The 26,036-nt window shown below is 41.9% G+C and overlaps 1 protein-coding gene and 1 long non-coding RNA gene across 7 annotated transcripts in view; one reads left to right on the top strand and one right to left on the bottom strand.

Moving 5' to 3' along the window:
* The window catches only part of RASGEF1B (RasGEF domain family member 1B), a 701,851-nt gene that overhangs the window by 300,679 nt on the left and 375,136 nt on the right, over positions 1–26,036 (bottom strand). The gene's annotated exons all lie outside the window — the stretch shown is intronic.
* On the top strand, positions 17,810–20,408 carry LOC139082548 (uncharacterized). The gene is made up of 3 exons (XR_011538646.1): positions 17,810–17,978; positions 18,496–18,733; positions 19,189–20,408. It is a non-coding gene; the product is annotated as an uncharacterized lncRNA (long non-coding RNA).

The following is a 26,036-nucleotide window of genomic DNA, read 5'->3' as shown; positions in this document are numbered from 1 at the left end:
ATTCTAAAATGACTGCAGGGAATTTTAAAAGTTGGAAGAGCTCTTTGTTTGTCTTCAAAAGCATTTGAAGTACCATATCTCAGAAGTAAACACAGTTAATATTCATTGTACTTGTATTCAGGAAATTGAATGAGAATTTTTCAAACTTTTGATACATATGCCAAAGTGCCTTTTAGAAAGGATACACCTATTTACATTCTTACCACCAGTGTCTCAAAATATCCATTTCACTGAACCACTGGGGATATTAAAGGATACATTCATACTGAGAAGTTAAAATTTCTCTTATTTTGCCAATTCCTTTGATCTAATTCAGTGGTCACCACACATTTTCTGTAAAGAGCCAGATAGTGAATATTTTAGGCTTCTGGGGCCATACAGTCTACGGCAAGTAACCAACTCTGCTGTTGCAGCGCAAAAGAAGTCATAGCCAATTTGTAAACAAACAGGCAGGCTGTGTTCCAATAAAACTTTATCTACAAAAAGAGGCAGCTGGCCAGATTCCGTCTGTGGGCCGTAGTTTCCCAACCCCTCTCAAAACTCTATGTAGTCATGATTTTTAGAACTGATCTTTAAAAACTGAAATCGGGGGCTGGCCCCGCGGCCGAGTGGTTAAGTTCGCGCGCTCCGCTGCGGGCGGCCCAGTGTTTCGTTGGTTCGAATCCTGGGCGTGGACATGGCACTGCTCATCAAGCCACGCTGAGTAAGCGTCCCACATGCCATGACTGGAAGGACCCACAACGAAGAATATACAACTATGTACTGGGGGGCTTTGGGGAGAAAAAGGAAAAAATAAAATCTTTTTAAAAAAAAAAACTGAAATCGACAAGCAATTGGGGGGTGTGTGTGTGTGTGTGTGTTCTCATTGTAATACCTATAAACAAGTTCATTCATCTTAACAGAACAAAAACAGTAAAGGGCAACTTAAAATTGACAGTGTAGAGTCTCTAACTTCTAAGAATCATATCCATCGTCATCATCATAGCTAAAGCTCTTACAACATTTTACATCTTACAAGGCATTTCTCACTCATTATTTCATTCTTCATAGCTATTAGGAAGTACCTACGATTATCTCAATTTTACAGGTAGGGAAACTGAGGCTTAATTTACTAGCTGTGAGACTCAAGGTCAGGGGTGATCTTGCCACTGCAGTTGCTCGTTAAGTTGTACCAACCAGAAAGTCAGAACTGAAAATTCCTCTGACAGAGCACACCCAGCCAGGTGAAATTACACAAATATCTTGCCTCTGCTTTTCAGGCAAAGTGTTTGTTTTCTCTTGAAGACTTGAAGATTTTGTCAGCGGGAATGGGTGGTAATTAGTAAGATAAGAGATTGATCTTATATGCTAGTCTGCTAATGGCTGTTTTGTGCCAGAACTGTCCCTGTGGCACTGAGCCAGAAAGAATGGAGCAACTATAAATGTCTAGGCAAAAGCCTGAAAAATAAATTCACCAGAAAGAAAATCTATAATTAGGGAAATTGTGAACTAAATTCGAAGATAAATTCACCAACTCTGAGTGTTTAGGCAGCCGTGAAGACAGACTCATATAACCAACAGCAAAAGAGAACCACAATTTTTTTTTCCTTCAGAGAATAAAAGATAGTAGCAAAGGCACTAAAGTACACTGAAAGAAAGAGGTGGATAATTTTTCCTTAACTAGAGAGTAAGTGTTATTCTAGGACCACAAGGAACATTCTGCCGATTTTGACCCTTTTTCTTCTCATCTTTGTGTCTGGGCTCTGTGCACAGTCCTAGGGCAGACACAGAGCAGAGGGGGGCATCTCTTGCGCTCCAGGGCATGCTCTCTGAGACTAACCATCCGTCTGCACCTTCGCTGGTGAAGGACGCTTCCATTCACAGTAGTTAACAGCCAGGCTGGTCCATGGTCACATATCTCCCACTTACTCCCTGTTGTTCTCCAGCACTGAGGCAGGGCTTTAAGAAGTCCCTCACAAATTTTTCTGCCCACATTTTCCACAGTATCTGAATTCAGCTTACTATACCACAGCTACGTGGGTATCCTGATGTTGTCTTTTCTTTGAATGCACCAGGTAAGTGAGGTTGTATTGTAAATAGCCGGCTGCTTTGATGCCATATTCCCAGCCCTGTGTGCACGCAGATGCCTATGCTTTCAAAGTGCATATGCTCTACAGGCAGTTTGCAAACTCAGTGCTGTATTTTGGAACAAGAACAAGCCAAGAGACAGCCGAGACCTCCACCGGAATGCAGCAGGGAACTGCTAGGGTTTTCCTTGGAAACACAGCCTTGAAAATGTTCGCAGAATCCTGCTACATAAGTAATTCATGGTCCCGTAGTGAGCTAATCCACAAAATGGGTAGAACCAAATCAGAAGGAGAAGAGTAAGTTGCAGGAAAGCTGGAAGCCAATCTCTAGGTGGTAAAGCAACAGTGGCCAGAGCGATTTACAGTTCTTGCTCCTTCAATTAAGTTATGTAACCTCGCAAGTGAGTTCAGCTATCTGGGCTGCATCTTCTCCATTATAAATACAGGAGAGACAATGTAGTCTATGATGTTTGTATGAAGATGAAAGGAGAATGAGCTTTCTAAACTGTCAAGTGCTGCCCAAATGTAAGGTACTTTTACAGTTATGGATCTTGCCCTACTAGGGATGTCGTAAATCATTCTTGTGCAGATTTATCAATACCACCTAAAAGACACACTCAACATCAACTGGCACTTCAATAGCACCAACGTGAACACCTGGCACACACTTGCATGGAATGGTGGCTTAGGTGAGAAGCTGCATTAAGGGGAAAACAGATTGCATCTATGATTTCAGGGATGTTGCAGTGTACTCAAAAAAGAGCTGAAATTTCAAGTTTGGATGAAAAATACTTAGAAGAATCAATCAGCCTGTCCAAGTTTGTACCTTCTTCATATAAAGTATTTGATTACCTCCATCTTATACTCGCCTTACTGGTTCTAAAAAAAACTGATCCTAAATCAAGGAAACTATTTATATTGGAAAGAATCTAGAAAGACACTTTTCTGGTCATTACCAAATAAAAAATATAATATACTTCTATTAGATTGAATCATATACAATTGCTTTTTTTTATAGGTCAGATACACTCAAATATCAGCAATCTCATACGGTTCAATACAATAGATCAGAACTGAACTCAATATGATGCAAATGACCTTGCCTTCCATGAGTTCACAATCTAATACTGGTTAAAATGTGTTGTGTCCCACTTAATCTACTTCTTATTGCAGCTTTTGTTCCAATTCATTAAGTGCTTGCTTAAATAAAGCACCTTTTAAATGATTTATAAACTTATACATTCAAAAGGCAATGTTTTAAAGGAAGTAATAGAGTCTATACCATTTAAACAAATTCTTAAGTGGAGCTACTCTTAAAAGCAGCTGCCTTATTTTTTTCCTTTTCTCTCTTTTTTTTTCTTTAAAAAATGGAACTCAACCTCTGGATTAGTCTGAGTTCTCCAGAGAAACAGAATCAACAAGAGGGGCGTGGTGGGGGGGGAGGGAGGGAGGGAGGGAGAGAGAGAGAGAGACTTATTTTAAGGAACTGGCTCATGCAGCTATGAAGGTTGATAAGTCTAAAATCTGCAGGCTAGAGACCCATGGAAGAGCCAGTGTTGCAGTTCAAGCCCAAAGACCACCTGCTGTCAGAATTCCCTCTTGCTGGGGAGGGAAGAGGGGTAGTCTTTCGCGCTATTCAGGCCTTCAAATGATTGGATGAGGCCCACTCACATTATGGGGGACAGTGTGCTTTACTCAAAGTCCATCAACTTAAATGTTAATCTCATCCAAAAATACCCTCACAGAGACATCCAGAATAATGTCTGACCACATATCTCGGCACCATGGCCCAACCAAGTTGACATATAAAATTAACCATCATAACCTGAGACAGAATATTCTATGTACTATACTGGGTACAACTGTAGACAAGAGGGATAATATTGTATTTCCTATTATCATTAAATTTGTATTTTATATTTACTTTATTATAATAAAATTGTGGCTGTTTTTCCAGTGAGTCCTTACAAGAGAAGTTGCTTCCTTCACACACTTTGGAAGAAATCGCAATCAGAGCCGTCTCCCTTTCTGGTCCTATTTCTGAGGGAGACTCCATTCCATCTCCCTAAAAGCATGATGTGACAGGCTTGCTCTCAAAACTCAAATTTAGCTTCAAGAATTTTATGGCACTTTTTGAGATGATTTTTTTTTTTTACAAAACTAAGTTTCTGAAACTACTGATCCCCTGAAAAATTACACAGCCTCTTCCTGTCAAAAAAACAGAGATTTTGCTCTGTTGAACTACTTATAAAAGAAGGAGAAAATGATCCAGGGCCAGGAGACACTAAATTATTTTTAAACCTATTGATCTTTCCCCACAAACCTCTAGATTCACACACTTCAATTTCATCTGCTTAACTGATCTTTGTAGGGTCCATTGAGAGATAAGTAATAACAGTAACTAGGAAAAACTTAACTTTGAAGTTCACCTGCTATTCACCCAGGAGCCCACAGGTGCTTCAGAGGCTCTGGGGTGCAGGCTCTGAGAGCAGCTGCAAAGCCCTGGGGGAGCAGGGAGTGGAACCGTGATAAAGGCAAAATTAACCTTCTAGCGATTTCCCGCTTTGAGGAGTTAAGTCAGGGTTTAAATCTCATTGGGATGTGGTTTTTCCTGTTGGCTTTTTAAAATTAAATCTGTCAAATACAATTCACCTAATCTTATATGTGGTATTCTTATTAGGGTATTACCATGTAAAATATATTATCATTATAAGACTATTACAAGGACTAAAGCTCAGAAAAATAGAGCAATTACCATCACTCCTGGATCTATGGAGAGGTAGTATGGCATAACGGAGAGAGAAGTCTAATAAATTTGATTTCAAAAACCCCTAGTCAGGTTCAGAAATATTTCAGGATTCACATTCACCTTCTCCCCAGCCAGGTATTTCTCGAAGTTTCTGCACAGAATTCATCAGCGTTTCTCCTCTCTCTCTGAGGAAGGAGGAGGGTGCAAGGGGGAGCCTTTTCCCCTCTCTGAGCCTTGAGGACTGACCCAGCAGGTCAACATGAGGCCTGGGGAGAACAGTGCCCCAATACTTCATGAAATTATATATATCATATTAATACGTTGTATTAGAATATTAATCTGATATAACACAGCCTTATTCTCAATGTTTTCTTTTATTCTTCCAATAGGTAACAAGTCTTTCTTTTGCAAGATTCATGTCTTACGCTTCCTCTGTATCCCTCATATTGATCTTCACAACATAAGCACATACGAGGAGCTCAGTGAAGACATTAACGATCTATTGGGCTTTTGTTTTTAATTCCTGGCATCGGTGGATTGGAGTGGAGAAGAGGAAAGCGTAGCTGTTTAGCTCAGTGTGTTATTATGGTTTTACTAAAATAGAAAAATAAATGGAGTAGCTATTGTTTCCTGAAGATTTCACTGTGGATCTTAGGCATCACAATTTTCTAGGACTACGAAAATAAGACCCACCCATAGGTCAGAATAAAAAAGAATAAAGATAGGCAGCAAGAACTTCATAGGTGGGACTAAAGTACATCATGTTCTCCACAGCTCCTTTCTGTTTCTGTGGGCTTCCTCAGAGATCTAACTAGCCCATGACCCACGTCTCCCACTACAGACTTTAGAGTCTCTCCACGCCCGGTCCTGGGCCATACCTGACTGAATGGGGCAGACACCTGATCCAAATCAAGCCATTAGGTTTGGGACCTGGAAAGTCTCTGTGTGTGTGGCCGCAGCTGTAGTTGTTAATTCTGGAGCAAATATTCCACAGTGTAGCAAACATTCCACCAATGTGGATTCGAGACCAAAGACCTCTAGTCCCCAGGGAAAATGAAGCTAATGAGCAGAAAGGAGAGAAGGAGAGACAGGATCACAGTCCCAGGCCCAGCCCCTTTATGAGATCTGGCTACCTTCCCCGCTCTTGCTTCTATGATCTATTCCTGCGTTCTTACAAATAATCATTTTTATTCGGCCTGTTTGAATTGATTTTTGTTACTTGCAACCAAGAGGCCAAGTGAATACAGTGCAGATCTATTTTGGAAGGCAGGTGGAAAAAGGAGGAAACATAACCTGGGTGCCTTGGGGGACAGATATATTCGTTATAAAAATTATGTCTTTCCAGTGGAGCCATCTGAGCCGACTCAGGCGTCTGGTATTTTAGTTACCCATACACTCAACCCTCATTCTTATCTTCTGGTTTCTCCAAGTTGATATTCAGTAACCTTGAAGCGTGAAAAAATTCTATACGGCATGTTCTTTTCCCTCTAGCCTAGCAGATACACAGCTGCCCTCTGAGATTGTGCTACTTTTCCATAGGCTGTAAAAGGATCTTCCTTACTGTTGGTGGGATCACACATATTCTTGGAGGGAGCCACGCATTATGAATATGTAAAAGGAAAATTAGCATAAGAAATGTTGCCCTCCCATGCTTGCTAACTTTTTTACTTCCTCTATTTTTATTCCCATTTTCTTTATTCATCCTCCTCTCATGCATGCCCAGAATTCCCACTGACCTATCACCCATTTCCACACCTTCAGTACAAGTTCATTTTGATTTATCTACGCCCCCTCATTGCTTCTCCTTGCTATTCTGTGGCACACGCACACTTCCATAATACTGTATTCTGGAACATACATTTTGTAAATGTCTTTTTACTTCTCTATCTCTTTCACCAGGCTGGGAGCTACTTATTGAAAGAGGCTGTTCCTTATTGTTATAATCTCAGCGTCTCATATATTAGCTAGAAACAAATGTTTGATGAATGAACAAGTACATGAGTAAGCGAATGATTAAGTGAGTGAATGAATAACTTTGCTTCATCCAGCATTTCTCATATTCTAGTCATATATTTTAAATGTATTCTCCTTTTATTTTATTGTCAGAATAAGTGACCAGCATGCTCCCTGGCTGAGCTCCTATAATTGTATCCCTTTCCATTTACACCTTATTTTTACCAAATTTTCTTAAGAAAGTTGATAGTCCCTTGATGTGTTAACTTGGTGAGACTACAATGCCAGTCATTCAGTCAAACACTAATCTAGCTATTGTTGTGAAGACATTTTGCAGATATGATTACAGTCCATAATCAGTTGACTTTAAGTAAGATTATCCTAGATAATCTTGATGGGCTTGCATCAATCAGTTGAAAGGCCTCAGAGCAGAGTCCCACCGTGGGCAGCAGATTCAGCCCCTGCCTGAGAGTTCTAGCCTTCCCCTGATAGCTTGCTCCATGGATTTTGGACTTGCCTAGGCAGCCCCACAACTGTGCAACCAATTCCTTGAAATAAATTTCTTGACATATGTCTCCGACTTGTTCCGCTTCTCTGGGTGAACTCTACTAATTCAGAGAGTACCAACAGATTCTGCACAGAAGAAAGCCGTGTATTGGCTAGCAGCACCGGAAACTTTTGCCTGGTCTAAAAGAAAAATAATGATAGTTTGTTGGATCAAACAAAAGCTAATCATTAATTCAAATAAAACATACATTCGATTTACCTTTTCCTTTGTAATGTTCTGGGATTATCCTCCAATTCGTATTTTTCCCACCACATATGCTATATTACAACACCTGGTGATATGCCCTTTGTTAATCTAGCCAACCACAGAAGATAGTCCTGAGGGAAAAGCTACTGTAATAAATTTTCAGTAATGGTGGTGGCCTCCACTTTCTAATATCTTTCTTAGTCTTTGACATTCATTTTTTATTTCCCCTTCATTCCATTTGCCAAAGGTTCTCCTATATAGCCCTCAAAAAGCTTTGTATAGCACAACAGTGAATCTATAAGCCCTGGTATGCTTACACTATTCAAACTTGACTGTGCTATTCATTTCCTGAGCTACCATGTCTGCTGTTTAATACTTTGTTTCTTCCTTTTTTGGTGTCTTAGCTTTGTTTGTCCTTTTCCCATTTTTAATCACTTTTCTTCCCCATGAGACTGTCCACGATGAAAGTTTCTAGCTCCACATCTTTTCCTCACCTCACTTTGTCCACTTTTATTTTATAAGCTGATTACTCCTTTTCTTCATTGTTCTAACAAGAATTCTAATATCTTCAAATTTTTACCTGTCATCTTTCCCCAGCTTTTAAGGAAAAGAAAAACTTCAATTATTGTTGTAGCTGGAGTTTCAAAAGAATTTTATTCACTTTACATTTCATATCCATTGTTATTTGTTATGGTATTAAAGATTATTGATTCTATTAGTCAGCTTCCTCATTTTATGTCCATATTACAAACTCTATTTGAAAGTTGTGCTTCGGTGCCATTTTCTGGCCAATTTATTCTAAGTAGCTGGCTTTATATAGTAGACATTGGTTGCTTTGGGCTCCACCATTTTTTCTCAAGATGTCAATTAAATACTTCCCCCAACTGTCATTCTTACAACGCAGAAAACTGTATGCCCTCAAGTAATTTTTCCATTGTACATATCTTCTGAGGAAAACACGCATTTGCAAATCTCTTATTTTTCACGAACTACATCTTCCAACTCAGATTCCGAGCAAGAGAAATTTCACCTCAGTCCAGCTCTCTTGTCCTTCAGGAACAATGGCTGTCTCCTTTGTATCCAGCTTGATTGCTGAAACTAAAGTTACTCCATTTCTCCTCTCCAGCCACATACTCTGCACTGTTAGTCTCCCTCACTAGACTCTTTTGTGTCATATGTGCCTCTTCTAACTTGCATTTATTTTTCCTCAGCAACTTCGTGCTTTATACACTCCCATGTCTCCTTGTCCCATGTAAAAGCCCTCTTCCTATTATCCCCCCGACTTTCTTGGCCCCCTTTTGCTGCCTCCTTCTCTAAGCGTTCCAGTCATCTTACTTATATCCATTGTGCAGATCCAGCTTGCTTTCTTGGCTTAGTTTTAAAAATGTTGATCAAGCAACCAGTATATGGCAGGCAGAATGCAAAAGTAGACAAAAAGTGTCCTGTGAATTAAAGAGCTAAGAGTCAGATAATAAGGAGAGGCTTGGACCAACCCAGGAGCATCGGCTTCTAGTGCTAATGAACCCTAAATCATCTTCCACATTGCATTTAGAAAGCGAGATCTTTCTAAAATGCACATCAGATCATTTTGTTGCTTAAAATTCTTCAGTGAATTCTCACAGTCTGCAGGATGAAATCTAAACTACTTAGGGGGGCATTCATCCTCTGACCCCTGACTACTACTCCTGTCTCAACTTGCATTGTACTTCTATTGGCCTGAAACTCTGTGTGTATGCATGTGAATACATGTGCATGTGTGTGCATACCTGTGCATGCATGTGCAGGTACAGGTGGGCAGTGGTGCAATGGACTAAACGTTTGTGTCCCCCCAAAACTCACATGATGAAACCCTAAACCCCAATGTGATGGTTTTAGGAGGTGGGGTGTTTGGGAGGTAACTGGGTCATGAGGGTGGAGCTATAATGAATGGGATTAGTACTCTTATTAAAGGGACCTCAGAGAACTCTCTGGTCCTCTTTCTACCATGCGAGGACACAGCAAGAAGATTGCCATCTATGAACCAGGAAGCAAATCTGCCAGCACTTCGATCTTGGACTTCCCAGCCTCCAGAAGTGTGAGAAGTAAATGTTTGTTGTTCAAGCCACCCAGTCTATGATATTTTTTCTATAGCAGCCTGAATGGACTAAGACAAGTGGGGTAGGTTAGCTAAGCCAGAAGACTTAAAGGACAGTAGAAGTCCAAAATCCTGGTGGGATAGGTAGAAAGCATGACAAATCTGGAAAGGGGTACAAGTGGTTGTTGAAATCAGGTATGAGGCAGATTTTGGAGACAGTGAGGGCAAGTAGTCAGAATCAAAGAGGGTCCCAGGAAGTCCTGGACAGTACCAGCTAGCCTCTGCAGCTTTTATTCTTAGTTGGTCCCATTTTAAAAGGCTAGATGAAGTGAAGGTTGGTACATGCCCTTCTTCCACAACCCTTCCCTGGGCAGTGGGTCTCGAGGCCACCCTGGATTTGCACACACTGGCACGGATGAGGAATTGTTGAGGTAAGTGGCGGGCGAGGCCCATATCAATCCCTGGAATCAGGGGTTGGAAGGTACTGTAGCTCTCTGTGGTGGTGAAGTCCATCCCCACTTACCTTGTTTCCCTTCCTTAGGATCTGAGGGCTAGATTGAGAATGGAGGGTGGGAGCAGAGTTTCTGAGGGGCAGATGTGACAGGGAGCAGTGAAAGCCAAGGTGGGTCCACAGGTATAGACAGTGGAAATGGAACGCCATTATTTTTATTGATTTTAAATAGTTCCATAGAGTGGTCCTCCAGTTTCATCTAGGACAGGTTCTGTATTTTTATTGGGAAAATAAGATTTTTTCCATTCACACCCTTGTCCTCATGCCCAGAGCCTGTCAGAATTACCCCTGAATTGCTTCTTGACATGGAAAGAAGTGTTTTGTGGATCTTCTTAAGTAACTGGTAGCCTTTCCAAGTATCACCGGGTGTTGAGATTGGGATAGTATTTGGAGGTGCAGTTAAAAAAAAAATAGGGAGAGAAGCTGCAGAGTTTTCTGCATGGAGGGATGTTGTAAATCATTATATATAGACTGACCAGTGTTGAGATACATGGCATGTCAGGTTCTGTGTTGGAGGGGCCACAGTATATTCCATGGGACCATTAGGGTGAGGATGGGAAGCAGAGAGCAATGGTGCTGGACAAGTAGGGTTTTGAACTGTGCCTTCTAGATTCATGATACAAATTGATAGCTGGAATCAGAGGTCAGGTTTTACATTAATTGTGGAGACAGGAATTTCCCTAATGAAAAGAGTACACGCAACTGTTATGTGCTCTGTCTTCTACCACCTTGGTAAAGGTATCAACCCTCATTCTGGCCATGGGACGGGGCCAGGTCCATGATGAAATCCATAATTGCAGTCTATCAGCCCTTCTAGATTAAGAGCAGATGCATTCTCCTCTTTGGAATTTTGGGTGTATCTGGCCCAAGCACATGTGTTCCAATGGCTGGTGTGTAGGAATAGGTTTCGTCAAAGTTAAGGTTACCAGAATCCCTGTAGCCATGCTCAGGGTCTTGAATAGCTTTTAAAAGTCAGCCAGTTTAGGGCTGGCCCGGTGACGCAGCAGTTAAGTTCGCACATTCTGCTTTTTGGTAGCCTGGGGTTCGCCGGTTCGGATCCTGGGTGTGGACATGGCACTGCTTGGCAACAGCCATGAGGTGGTAGGCGTCCCGCATGTAAAGTAAAAGAAGATGGACATGGATGTTAGCTCAGGGCCAGTCTTTCTCAGCAAAAAGAGGAGGATTGGCAGTAGTTAGCGCAGGGCTAATCTTCCTCAAAAAAAAAAAAGTCAGCCAGTTTAGTAATACGGCACAGCAACAGTATATGTGTTGACTCCTTATACAAATAAATAGTAGACAAATAATTCATTAGACAAGACCCTCTCATCTCTGTATTTAATACCTTTTGGAGGCCATCCCTGAGCGAGTCTGAATTTCAGCAATACTCAGCATTTTCTGGATTCCTCTACCAGATTTACTCCAAAAATCTGCTAAATGGAAGATCTCACAGCTGCTAAATGGACTCAAGAACATTAGGTTCATCTTTGATCTTTGGTATATCTTTCAGGGCATGCAGCTTCTGTCACCGCCTGATATTCTGGCTCCTGCGAAAAGGTGGCTGACCATTCAGGTACAGGATGTATAGTGCATGCAAAGGTCAATACTGGAGGACTACGTTTGGCCCAGCTTTCGTTAATGTAACTGTTTGCCTCGCTGTCCCGTGCTCCGTTGGTGTCCCTGGGTAGCCAGAGGAGACAGACCTCTCCTCGGTAACGCTTCCAAACTTTGCGGAAGTTAACTTACCCTGGAACTAATTTTCTTTTGTGACAAAAGAAATGTTGCTACTGCATTGTTGGAGGCATGCATCTCAATGGAAACAGTCAAGATAGGCCAAGATCAGGCAGAAATTGTGCATCATTTAGGAACAGAAACTCCTAATTCTCTCATGTAACAGTCTGAGGTGAGTATTTCAGGTTGGCTGGCAGCCCTGCCACCTTCCACACGTGGCTCCCAGAGGTGCCGAGACCAGCCAGCAGGAAGGGTGTAGACAGACTGTGGAGAAGGCCGGGGTCTGTATCTGGCCCCAAGCAGAAGCAGCAAACATCATTTCTACCTACTTTCCATTAGAGAGAAGTTTCATGGACCACAATTAACTGCGAGAGAGGCTGGGAAGTTTAATTCCTATCTAGATAGCCATGTGCCTGCCCAAGCCTATTACTACGGAAGAAGGCACGAATAGCTTTGGTGGGCAGCTAGCCTTACAGTTTCTGTCCTAAATGAATATGCTTTTCAGGTTGGGAGTTCAAATGCATACTGCCTTCCATAGCACATCTTCTACACCTTTCTTCTAGTTACTCTCCTGCAAACGTTATTTCCTTTACTGGACTGTGAGGTCCTTACAGACAACAATTTATTCTTGTTCATCACAGTGCTTGACACACAATAGGTGCTCAATAAGTATATGTGAATGAGTGCTGTAAAAACAAAACAAATGTCCAATGTGCTGGGGAACAAAGAACAGAAAGCAGCTTGGAGAGTCGTGGAAGGCTCTGACACAGAGGCAGCAGGTGAACAGGGTCCTAAAGAGGAGATTTCCTGGTAGAGTGGGAGGGAAAAGTAGAAGGAACAGCATATCTAAGGACTCAGAGTTGTAAAAGACCTCAGCTAATTCGCATGGTTTGGCATTACCAGTGTTGGTGTTCTTCTTTCTCTTTTATTCTAAGCCCCTAAAGCTAGTCAGGCTTTTGGTATTTGTCTCTACCCTACAGTGGCAAACTCTCTTCAACTTGCATAAGAATATCCCTCCCCAGAGGTGACCCAAGAAATTCAACTCTTCTCATTCTCTACCCTTAAAACACATCTCATGACTGCATATTCTTACTCAAATAATTTCCTGAGTCATATCTATATTCTGCTTATCTTTGACTGTTCCCTATGCCAAATAAAATTTTTTTTTTGTTCTTCTTTGTTCTTAAATGAAAAATACAGTCCTACAGATAACCTCATTCTCCCAAGCCAAGTCCTAAACATATCTGTGAATGAAGCTGTTTAAATATCACAATCTTCCACCTACTCAATCCACTATTTGTCCAGTCTTTCTAGGAGTTAGTGTTTTGGTAAGCTAAATAGAGAAACAGAAGATTCTAGAAGTTCTAATCCAACATCCTTTGACTCACTCAATTCACGTAACAAATGTAAACACAGCATCGACAGTGTACGAAGGAGGCCCTAGTGGGTTTATAGTTCTTTCAAGTCTAAATTTTTGGCAAATGCCTCAAGATCAGACTTTTCAATACTTTCTTAACACAGCTCTGAGCATATCTACAAATTCACCCAATTTTACAGGGACTGCTGCTCTTTTCCAATGCACATGTTGCATAACACTATCACTGTGGCAATACGGGTTTCACAAATCGCCCTAGTTTTTGGAAGACAAATCTTCAGGCTGAAAGTACAAAAGAGATTCCTTTGTTGCTTGGAACCCCTCAAACTGTGTTTACATGGCCCCTTCCTCTAGCATATGAACAAATTCCTAACCAGCGCCAGCAGCAGCAGTAGCAGTAGCAGCAGCAAGGGTTAAAACCGGTCTACCTGCTGTTTCACTGGTCTTTTGCTCTTGAACTGTTTTGAACCCACTTATTTATATACATCATAGTCTTCAAATTAACCTAATTGCACAATCATCAGAAACGAGTTGTGCATTCACTCCTTCATTCTTGTAACAAGCATTCATCCAGAGACTGCTTTGCATCGTCGCGTGGCTAAGTCATACACTGGATACATTCACTCATGCATTCATCATTCAACAGGCATTTACTGAAAACCTGTTCCGTTCCAGTACCTGGCCTGGATGTGTTGAGATGACAGAAATGACAACACTGTGGTTCCTGCTCTTGTGGAGACAATAGTACATGAGGTTCATCACAGTTTGATTCATAAAGAAGGGCACTGCCCAGCTTCTTTCATTAGTAAGGCATGAAACACCACAAAAATTTCCTGTTAATTGGATCTTTCTGCTTTCTTCTTTCCTTCACAAAAACTGCACAATTTTTTGAATCCTTCCCTTCTGCTCTCCCATAGGCCTTACAGAAAGCAAAAACTGGCTTCTTTCCACACCCCTCCTTTTTCTCCTCTTCTCCACCCTCACACAAGGGAACCACATTCATTCCATTCCAGCAGGTACACAGACCCTTTGCATATTGTGCCTAAATGCTATTATAGCCATTTATCAAATGAGGAAATACACGCTGAAATTAATATACTACCCCTAAACCACACAAATTCATGATAAAACCAGATCTAAGATCCAGGTCTTTTCACCACATTGTGCTAACTCCAACGTAATCTCCCTTGAATCAATCAATATTATTCTCCAAGAGCATACATAGCTAATTTTCATCGAATCAATCTAATTTCAGCTGTCCTTCATTCCTAGAGCTACGCCTATTCCTTCATCTAAAATCTTTTTTTTCTGCTTCACAGTTAGAAAGGGCAACAAAATGACATTAAGTTAAAGCCAAACTGGCAGGTTTTCCTGACTAGGTCACGACTTTACATGATACTCGCTGATCCCACTAAAAAGGGTTCATTTGCAGACAAAAGGCAACTTTTAAAATGCTGAGGTAGCAAGCTTGGTTCTAAGGATGTTGACCAAGTTGTTCAGTAAGTGATCTAGCTTCCTTTTTCACAAATGGAGGTCAAGATAAGAATCTATAGATACTCTGCCTCTCTCAGTCCTTTAAATTCAGACATTGTTGAAATGTACATTACAGAGATGAAGAGGATTAGAAACATAAACATGGATTTCCTCTAGCAACTGACTGGTGTCTGGAGGAACGAAAACACCAACATTTTGCTGAATTAACCCTCACGCTTTTCTAGAACTAGAAGTCTCGTTAGCATAGACTTTGGGCTACTCACCAGCTTGGAGAAGTAAATTATCAGAGCATCCTAGCCATGTAAATTAGAATTCTCAGTTTCCCTGTTTATGGAACTGGGCTGGTGACCATCTGAACACATAGGTTTATGGACTAAGATATGTGGGAGCTGTTTCTGGATGAAAGAAAGGGCAGAAATTTTGGTGCAAGAGGGTTCAGGAGAAAGGGAAGCTATAGACAAGGAGGGGTAAATTAGCATAATGGAGGGAATGCTGTGGCATACGCCTTTCCTCTCCAATTTAGAAATGGTTCTTAAGCCCAGTGGAGAGGGTACTAAGACCAAAGAATGCATCATGTTCAGGAAAGACTGTGAAACTCTGAGAACAAGCAGTGCTGCTTTGAGGCCAAGAGTCCAAGCCCTTCGCAGCTAGGGGAGGGGGCCTCTCTCATTTCGTCACTGAAACAGAGCAGCAACCTGCAGGGTTATGGAGCAGAGGTATGCAGCGGTGGTGCCCACCAGGCTGACAGGTAAGCAGTGTTCTCATGGAAAGCTGACAGCCAAGTCAGTGACAAGCCTAGTGAGCAGACTTACACGAGGAAATCTGAGAAGTCCCTGTGAAAAATTCTTAGGAACTTTCAGAAACACGTAGTAAGAGAAACCTGGCCAAGAATTCAGTTGCCTATGTCAATAGGCGGGTGCTAGGAGCCAGCAACATACAGTATTCAATGTGGGTGTTTGTATTCACAGCATGGTGAGACCTGGGACGTTCAGGTAGAAGACTTTGGGTAAAGCAAAGAATTTTACAGCTGATTGTTTTAAAAATTCCATAGAAAGAATTCAACTGAAATAAAAGGATAATCAGTGAAAGGAATAAATGCAATCCAGCTTAATAGCATGAAGATTCTAGGTTCTGATTTTCCTCTCAACCAGGCTGCTTCGGGGGAACTACAGGTGACACACTAGAATTTCCTTGGACACATCTGTCCACCCCTTCAGCCTTTAAGTCAGATCAACTCAGTCATAAACTGAAGCTACGTCTTTTTCAAAGCCTGATGGAGACTAAACTCCAGCAGACGTCACTGGGGAGACCAGCACAGTCGGCTCCTTCCCCTCACCCAGTTCCGTCCCAAGGACTCCCACACCTTCTGGCAAAGGCCAGAAGCCCAGAATCTTAGCCAGGATTTCTCAGACTCTTCGACCTTAGAGCTAAATCCAATCAATCCAGTACTTAATGAGAATAAACTGGAGGGTGGATGGGGTGCTCCGATAGTCACTAGAGTCAGTATTTCCTGGAGGAGGGAAATACTGAAAAGATGAGAAGGATGAGGTGAGGTTCTAGTTGCCCTGCCTGGGCACAAACTCAGTACTGCTGGTTCCTCTAAAGCCCATCAGGAAACAAGCTCCAAGGACAAGAGAACCAGTATCCTTCCTCCCCAAAGGGGTATCTGAACAAAGGGACAGCTGATCTGTAAACAGCATTCTTATCGAAGTTCTAGAATCACTGTTCAGTGAGGAGAGTGACTCCCAGGCTGTCAGTGATAACATCGAGAGTAAGCACAGAGAGCTGGCAGTCCTTCAGGGCTGAGGGAAGACATACCAGTCCAAGAGGTAGATGATGGCCCTTGAGGAGGTGCAGCTCAATCGAAAGCCCAAGAGAGAGGACCAGGGAGCCAACGCCCCGCATGGAACCCTAAGCAGACTCTGCCTTCCCTTTCCCCGAATAGAGGGGAGCACATATGGATTTGAAGCAGTTTATGCCAACAAGAGGCTCTGGTCAAAAAGATTCCTCATCCAGTTTTGTGAAGAACATTGGAAAATGAGGCAAAATCTATGATAAATGGTGCAGAGCTTACAAACTCACAGAGCTTTAGAGTAATTTATCCCTTAGAGACTATGAAAACAAGTGATACACCACTTTGGAAAAGATTAGAAGTCACTACTAAAGCTAAAGACAGACACGTATGCCCTAAGACCCAGAAATTCTTCTTCTGTGTTATGCCAACAGTGTTTGTGGCCACCAACAACATGTGTACACAAAGAATCATAGTAGTGTTATTCATGATGGACTAAAACTGGAAGCAACTCAAAAGTGCACCAACAGTGGAATGGATTAATAAATTGTGGTAGGGTCTTGTAATGGAATCCTAAACAGTATTGGAAAGAAAAAGAACCACTGCTAATAGCACAGATGATCCTCACAGACAAAACGCTGGACGAAAGAAGCCAGAAACAAAAGAGTAAATACTGTATGATCCCATTTCTATAAACTGCAAAAACAGGCAAACTAATCTATGGTGATAGAGGTCTGAAAAGTGGTTAGAGGGCCTGAAGGAGCCGATTAGGGTGCTGGAAAAGGTCTATATCTCAGTATGGATGGTGAGCACGTGGGAAGATACAAAATGTCTTGCGCTGGTATACTTAAAATACATGCATTTTCTATATTAAAGTTATACTTCAATAAAAAGAAAAAAGCAGGAGGATATAAATTTTTAAAAAATAAAACAATCATGGGCATGTCTATTAGCACATGGAACTGTGCAAATAAGAAAAAGCAAACTAAGGTTTTGAGCGAGTTGCAGAGCCTGGGACTAACAGGGACTGTGACTGTTCAATGAGCAGGTACTAGGCTAAGAAAGCAGCTCCTCACCCAAGGAGGGTATATTCTGAATGCCATCTTCACACGTGACAAGGAGGATGACAGTAAAAAGAAACACTCTCACAGGCAGAGCCAGACACCCGGGAAATTATCTCCTGGAAACAGAAGTGAGGCCAACCCAAGGCTAAGTGGCCTGCACGGATGTCAGGGTTGCACAACCAGCAGCTGCCGTGAGAGTCTAAATTTCCCCTTTCTGATGGGAGGAGTCAATGTGGTTATCTCGTCTCTGTCCACCAGTGTCTGTTCCATGTGTCTGCGGTAGATAATTTGCCATGGTTGGGGCTGGGTGGGGAGATCTGTCTCTAGGTCAAGAGAAGCTACATCCAAAACTGATACCGAGACCCATGAGATCCAGGGCTTGGAATTTGATGGCATCCCTGGACGGTAACTCCATGAGGTGAGTACTATTATTATCTCCATTTTAAAAACAAAGAAATGGAGGCACAGAGAGGTTAGTAACTTGGTGTGCATCACAGAGCTAATGAGTGCTGGAGGTAGCATTTTATTTGGGCAGATTGGCTCCAGAGTCATTTAGTAGTTACATAGAAACTGGAAATTAGGGGCTGGCCCAGTGGCATGGCAGTTAGTTTGCACATTCCCCTTTGCTAGCCTGGGTTTCACTGGTTCAGATCCCAGGTGTGGACATGGCACCGCTTGGCAAGCCATGCTGTGGCAGGCATCCCACATATAAAGTAGAGGAAGATGGGCACGGATGTTAGCTCAGGGCCAGTCTTCTTCAGCATAAAGAGGAGGATTGGCAGCAGATGTTAGCTTAGGGTTAATCTTCCTCAAAAAAAAACAAAAACACCCAAAAAACCCTGGAAATTATATCACTCAATGCTATAAATATTCTACATATTACATAGCCTATGTTTACCAGTAAATCCATAATAACTCCTTTTCATGTGTAAAAGTACTTTATCAGGTTCTTCAGAAGCTTAAAAGATTTTTAGAAATACTTCAGAGAGCTAAGAGGAGCATTGAAGAAACAGTCACAGAAAGCATATCCCCCACCAAGATTAAGAATGGCCCAGGGCCAAAACCAAAGGAAGGAAGCCAGACGCCCTGGGTGGATCGGGACTGGAAGCCACACAGTCAGCGTCCTCATTACAGTCCTATGACTTCTACTTCAGCACATCTCTGCAGGGGAAGGTGAGCACAGCTCTGATTTCCAGCACGTCTCTATCCTTTCTAAGTAAACTGAAACAAGTCTTCCAAAAGACATCCCTTATAGCAACATGAGCAGAAGGTGCTACAGGGAAGCACAATGAAGGCATGCAAAACATTTGCAAACCTGCGGGATGCTTTCTCTGAGACACCTGGCTATGCTGCTTTTGACAAGCGAGTCCCAAATCACCTTAAGAGATAACAGGGGTATGGCACTCAAAACGCCAGATCACCTTGATGACATTAGAGAGCCTCAAGACCTCTGCCTACTTGAATAACCTTGGGATTTCCAGAGGTATTGCAAGATGGCAAGCTCTGATGCAGCCAGAAGTGCAACGTTTCGTTTGATACCTTCTGCTTGCTCTAGATGCTGACTTTTGTGGCTCTCCAAACTGAAATGGAAAACAGTACTTTCCTTTTCATCTTTATCCCACCTCTAGGACCGCTTGAGAGGAAAGACTTTGCCAGGAACCTCTCTCTAAGGAACACCAAATGGAAACAGATCCCATACCAGGAGGACACTGCACCTGTCTTTCCCGTGGAGACAGGTGGACCCATGCAGCAGGCTTCTGGGAGAGGAGCGAGTCACTGGCAGCGGCCTTCTGCAGTTCCGTGCACAGGCAACCACGTTCAGGTGCTTTTGTGGCAAGCTGCCAGCTCAAGCCTCTAATTAATTAAAGGGCTCTTCTTGCCAGGGATATTGGCCATTTTGACATCTCAGTTGGAGACTGGAGCTCCTGAAGGTTCAGCTTTGGAAGGGCAGCTCTGCTTTTATTACGTTTGATCTCCCCAGTGGGAAAAGCCAAGTGCCCAGAGTTGCAATAATCATTGTTAAGTGTGAGTTTCCTTTGCCAAAAAACAACACACTCTTTTCTTTAACCTTCCCTTGGGGAAAACTCCCACTGCATCATTTACTGGGTTCTCTGCTTATCCTTGCAATTCCACACCAGCGGCACCATCTTTTTTTCAACATATGTAGGCAGTTCCACAAGCCTGCACAGTCTGTGGTTTTAAAGATCATTAAATCGAGGCTCCGTCCCAGGGCAGGACAGAGTGCATGATCTCCTGTGACAATAGTTAAAGCTCTAGCAACATCGGAGAGTCATCCCCCTCATTCCCATGGGGCAGGCAAGTCTCTGAGAAGACCATCTCCAGCCCCTGACCAAGAACATACATACATAGTCCCGGCCACCAAGCAGGGAACACAGAGGTACGTTTAGACTTGCTGTGGTAAGAGTTTAGAATGGGAGGGGTAGACTGAGTTAGTGGCTCTCCCTGGGAGGGTTATTCACAACCTCTTCTCTGCTGTGAAAACATTTTGTTTCTACAGTTATTATAGAACTTACCCTGTTATGATTTATCCAAGTACAGCACTGTTTCCTCCCCTGCTAAACTATGACCTCATTTGTGATGGGGATTCATTTGTCTTTTATCCTCCAAACAATCATGGGAGACCTTCAACACATATTAAATAGTTAATTAATTGGGTCTAGGTGAATCCAAACCACCCTCTCAGCTGGAGCCTACAGAAGATGAGAACAAATTTGGCTCGTCTGTGGGGAGCAGGATAGGCAGATGGAAGCAGCTTAAAACTCAGACTTTGTGACCTGATATATTAGGTCAAGGAAGGAAGGAGCAGAGAAAGCTAAATAGAGAAATGAAAAAGAGAAAGAAGAAGAAAGAAAAAGAAAACAATTATGGAAAGTTATTGAGATTCATAGGCTGGAAATTATAGCTGCAAAAATAATCAGTGCTAGATTCTATCTACAAAAAAAAGACAAATATAAGCTCTTTCCTCAACACAATGACGTTTTGATGGTCAAAGTCTCAGTATTAGTGAAATGCTAGAAAGCTAAATCTTCTTTGTTAATCCTAGAAACAAATGTGTAAGCAACTACCATCTCCATAGATACAAGCAGGCTTCAGGTGTCAGGCTAAATTTACCTAATCTGATACTTACCTCTGCTTGAGCTGAGTAGAAGCATAAAACTTAAACTATCAAAAACTGTTTGCACGAGAATTTGGTAACAGGTTCAGAGCTTGTCCAGAGGAAAAGGCAGAACTAAAGAATGCCTGGAAGCTTCAAACTTCAAGAAATGTCACAAAATCTACCCCTAACTCTCCAGACTTCTATAATGAAACAACTCACTTAAGAGTGCTTCTGTGACTTCAGGATGTGGCCCTGTGCACCCGGACTTGTGAATTCTGAAAGCTCCGGCAAGACCCAGAGTCAGCAACAAAAATGGGGGTGGGTAGTGTATCCGACTCAGTAGTCTCTCCCTTTACAAAAGAAGGAGTTGTACTAGAAATGACCCCTGGTCACTTCCAGCTCTAAAACTCTACGGTCATTACTTCCTATGACTGAAGATAGTGGTAGTAATGATAGCACTAGTAATTCACTTACCTTTTTTTTTTTTTTTGCTGAGAAAGATTTGCCCTGAGCTAAGATCTGTTGACAATATTCCTCTCTCTCTCCCTATGTTTTTCTCCCCAATGCCCCAGTACATAGTTGTATTCTAGTTCTAAGTCCTTCTAGTTCTTCTATGTGAACCACTGCCACAGCATGGCTACTGACAGATGAGTGGTGTGGTTCTGCGCACAGGAACCAAACCTGGGCCACCGAAGGGGAGCATGCCGAACTTTAACCACTAGGCCGTCAGGGCCAGCTCGTTAACATGTATTTTTTGAGGAGCTACTCTGTTCAAGTCTCAGTTCATATCAGTGAATAAAACAGATCAGAAAAATCCCTGCCATCTTGGAATTTATTCTATTGGCAGGAGAAAGAGATAAACAATACACAAAATAAATACACAGTATCTTAGAATGTGAAATGAAAAAATAGGTGGCTTGGAGGTTCGTGGGGCAGGAGCAGGTTGCAATTTTAAATAGGGTGGTCACCGAGACGGTGCTGATAAGGTGATAGAGTTGTATCACTGTGGAATACAACTCTGCCTCCCTCCCTCCAGCTCCTCCTCACTCCCCCAGCAAAGAATGAGCTCTAAGCACTCATTTGCAGTGTTTGGGATAAAGACAGGTGGTTCTGGATTCCATACACTCTCCTTTCAGCTGTTATTGCCCAGTTTTGGTTTTTATTGTTGCATTTTCCAGTCCCACTCTCTGAGAGGCAGTATGGTGCAGGGTTAAGATCACAGGCTCTGGACTGTTCCAATTTCTGGAACTGGAGTCTCTGCTCCATCACCCATGAGCACTACAACTTGGCCCAAGTTATTAGCCTCTCTGTGCCTCACTTTTCTCTGTGTAAAATGAGACAAATAATGGTATCAACCTGTAGAACGGTCGTAAGGACTGAAGAGGTGGATGAAGTAAAATCCTTAGGGCAGTGTCTGAGGGCTGTTCAGGACCTCACAATGCAGCCGCCACATTGGCTTCCTAAGTGAGGCCCTGCCCTCACCACACCACAGCTGTCTCATTAAGTAGTTGGCTTGAGCTCCAACTGCAGGAGATTACAGCAATCATCAAAGTGTAGAATTAAAATAATAAAGAAAAACAACCAACATGGACAGAGAGAAAGGGGAGGGATTATTTGGTCTGTACAGATCACTTATGAAAACAAAGGAAAAGCACAGAGCTAAACCACTAAATCAGAGGTTGCAATTAGCTCAATTGTAGAGCGAGTCAGTCCCATTCTGAGTAACAATAGCAAGAGTGATCACTCTTAATTGAGGTAAATGAAGTATTCTGACTACTCCACTTTTATAAAAAGAGTTGTAAGCCACTAAAGAGATCCAAATTACATGAGCTCTTCTCCATTCTTCTTATTGATTCATCTTTTAATTTTTTCCTGCTTCTTTTCACATCTAGTACATTTTGCTGTAGACTAAGAAAACAAGATAACCGTGTCTACGAAAGCTCCTCTTTCAGAACAGATTATGTGAATGAAATGTGTGTGTAAGCATGCACAAGCACACAAGCCTCTGTTTAAATAACCAAAGTCCAGCGTTGATTATGTAAGATTCTGGAAAATCTGAAAGGAAAATGGGTAACAAAGGAAGGAAAAAAATTGCCATTGTGCCCTTGAGCCTCAGTAATACAGCAGCTAAGAAGAAAATTCTCTAGAATCACAAGGGAAACTCACAACTTACAGCCAAAAGCTCAAGGTAATATCTTTACTACTTCAAAAAAACCTAGTGAAATCAAGCTAGCAATTATACAGTTAAATGGAGTACAGTTTGTGGCATTTACCCACACACAAAAAAAATGCAAAAGTATATTTTAGTGTGATTCTTGAATGCCCTTTTGCATGTGTAATTTGCAAGATTAGTCATCACTTCTTTATTTCTGCTACCTCACTAAACTATTTTGACAGTTGGAATTGCTGTGACAAAAATCTGTATTTTATTGTAGCTCAAAATAGTTTTTTTTTCCCAGGTGTATGGGGGGGCTGCTAATTATTACTGTTTCAAATATATCCCAAAATATGTATTACATGGGCACTTATGCATGAACCACAGACTGCGAAGGTCATATTCTTGAAACTTGTTTTTCATGCAGATGCAGCTGGGATAATTACAGCTCGAAGGGGATTAGAGCAACATATTTCATGACATTTGCCCTTAACTACCTTCCTTCCTATTAGCAACGTTACTGCTGCAGACAATGACTATGTTATACAATCTATGGATCTAAACGTGCTATTTATTCTGAAGTGACAGTGACAATTATAGCAGCTGCTGAGAGAGAATAATGGGTGCTCTGGCATTGGCAGTGGCGTAGTTAGCAGGAAGGCCCAATTCACAAAAATGCCCATACCCCAAAAGTCAGGAAGTAATGCTACTGACAGGATTCTGTTGCACATTTTAAAAATTTATATCATTAAACTGTAAAATTAAGACTACTACGTTTAACTCACTGTAAATTATATTGGAAGTAAAAAATGATTATAATGTATTCCTTGATTCTTGCTTAGGGTAAGGGATACAAAAAAACAGGAAATACATTTCTTCCAGTCAACAGACTATTTTCCACAACCTATTTAAGTCCTGTAAACTGCGACTACTTGGTTTCACCTTGGGTGTATGCATCCTTCCCTTTGAAAATTTGAAGATCTTAAGGCTGAGAAAAAAACAATTCCTAGGCCATGGATATAACACGTTGACACTATGAATCATCAATATTCACTCTATTCAGTTATCTCTAATGGCTGCTACACTGAAAGCAAGGAAGTCCACATTTCCATAGCACTTTGTGCTCACCAACCCAAACCCTCCATCCATTGAAATGCCTCCTTTCAATGAAGAGAAAAGCCACAAGCCCACTCCACCCACAGTATTGGCCTTACCTGGCCCATTCCACAATAATGAAGGACACTCCCCCAACAAACGATAAGGCCCATGGTCAAAAAGGGCCCATCTTAACATTTAGAAAAGGCAATGGATATATATTTATTTGAGAGACATGGATATTTTACCTTTTATTATGTATCCCTAAGCAGGTAATAAGGTACTTTTACCCACCTATGAATGTTCTAGGTGCTGGCATAAGAAGGCACACAAAGAGTAGACTCTTCTCCTTCCTTTCTTTTCCACCTCAAACCTTCTTCCTGGAGGCTTTTGGAGGAATAATACTTTGCCAACCTAATGAATTAATAAGCATTATTAAATGTCTATGTGCTCAAAATTGTGCCAGGTGCTGGAGATACAGAAAAGTATATTCATTGTCCTATTAGGAAGGTTTTAGGTTTCCTTTACCAAGAACTATTTGCTTCTGCAGAGCTGGAAACCATAATAATATTGAACTTGAGTGCATTCTGATTATTAAGAATTAGAATTACTAAGAATTGAGACCCACATGAGGGTATTTCTCCAGTGCAACTACAGTTTATGTGTTTTCCACATGGTGATGTTAGCCCAAGTCTACTGACGTACTTTCCTTGATACTGTAGCTCTTTTAGAACAAAAAGATACAGTGAGACTCAAAGAACCAAGGCTCAGATTATTCTCTGCAAGCATAGGGGTGGAATAATATGAACATCTCATACTGAGACACTGCCCTAAGAATTTTACATCATCCACCTCTTCAATCCTTACAACTGTTCTATAGGTTGATACTATTATTTGTCTCATTTTACACATGAGACAAGTGAGGCACAGAGAGACTAGCAACTTGGGCCAAGTTGTAGCACTTGTGGGTGGTAGAGCTGGGACTCCGGTTCCAGAAATTGGTCTCCAGAGCCTGTGCTCTTAACCCTGCACCATACTGCCTCTCAGAGAGTGGGACTGGAAAAATGCAGAACAAAACTGGGCAATAAGAGCTGAAAGGAGAGTGTATGGAATCCAGAACCACCTATCTTTATCCCAAACACTGCAAATGAGCGCTTAAAGCTCATTCTTTACTGGGGGAGTGAGAGGAAGAGATGGGGGGCGGGGAGAAGGAAGGGCTGTAGGGCTTCCCCTCTGTTCAAAGAGATACAACATTTCTTCCCATAAATTAGTGGCCTGTGTTGGCACACATGAAAAAAGGATAGAACTTTGCAAATATATATATATCATCCTTTATCCTTTAACCTACAGCAAGTCAGCAAAAACAGCACTCTGTCAAAAATGAATTTTCATAGCTTCCCAAAAATCTATTTAAAAAGTAAACAGCATTTACATTTACTTGAAATAATACCCTTCACTGTGACTGCTCCAGAACATGGGATTCTGTCTGTCTGCAGGGGAACTGAGGAATTTCCTCGATGCTCACAGGGTTGAGTTGGTCTCTGTGCCCTTTCTCGGGGCATGGGAAGAAGCCACTGTGACCTAGCAGCATGGAAATTCTGCCAAGAGGCTAAGAGTCATGGGAATCTGCCCAGCTGGCTTTGTGGACGTTAATGAACGCCGTCTAGACATTAAGTTTTGGTCTTTTAAAAAGGAAGCCAAATACAACACAGTTTCAAAAGGCCAAGGAACCAACTATGAGTAAATATCTCAATCACTGATATTACTATCTTGCACTGTTTGCCCAGAGACCTTTTCATCACCACTGATGAAAACGTTGAAGCTTCCAATAACCCATTGCCTTCTATATTCTTAATCACATCTTCCTGAAGGAATATTACCTTGAAAATGTGCTTAAAGCATCAACCACGTCCAGTAAAAATAAAAATGTCAGGGGCCAGCCCAGTGGTGTAGTGGTTAAGTTAGCACACTCCACTTCAGCGGCTTGGGGTTTGCAGGATCGAATCCTGGGCGTGGACCTAGCACAGCTTGTCAGCCATGCTGTGGTGGCATCCCACATGAAATAGAGGGAGATTCACACAGATGTTAGCTCAGTGACAATCTTCCTC

This window comes from Equus przewalskii, chromosome 3 (genome assembly GCF_037783145.1).
Source record: "Equus przewalskii isolate Varuska chromosome 3, EquPr2, whole genome shotgun sequence".
Classification (NCBI taxonomy): Eukaryota; Metazoa; Chordata; class Mammalia; order Perissodactyla; family Equidae; genus Equus; species Equus przewalskii.
The sequence above is the reverse complement of the archived record's forward strand: the minus strand, read 5'-3'. Positions and strand labels throughout refer to the sequence as shown.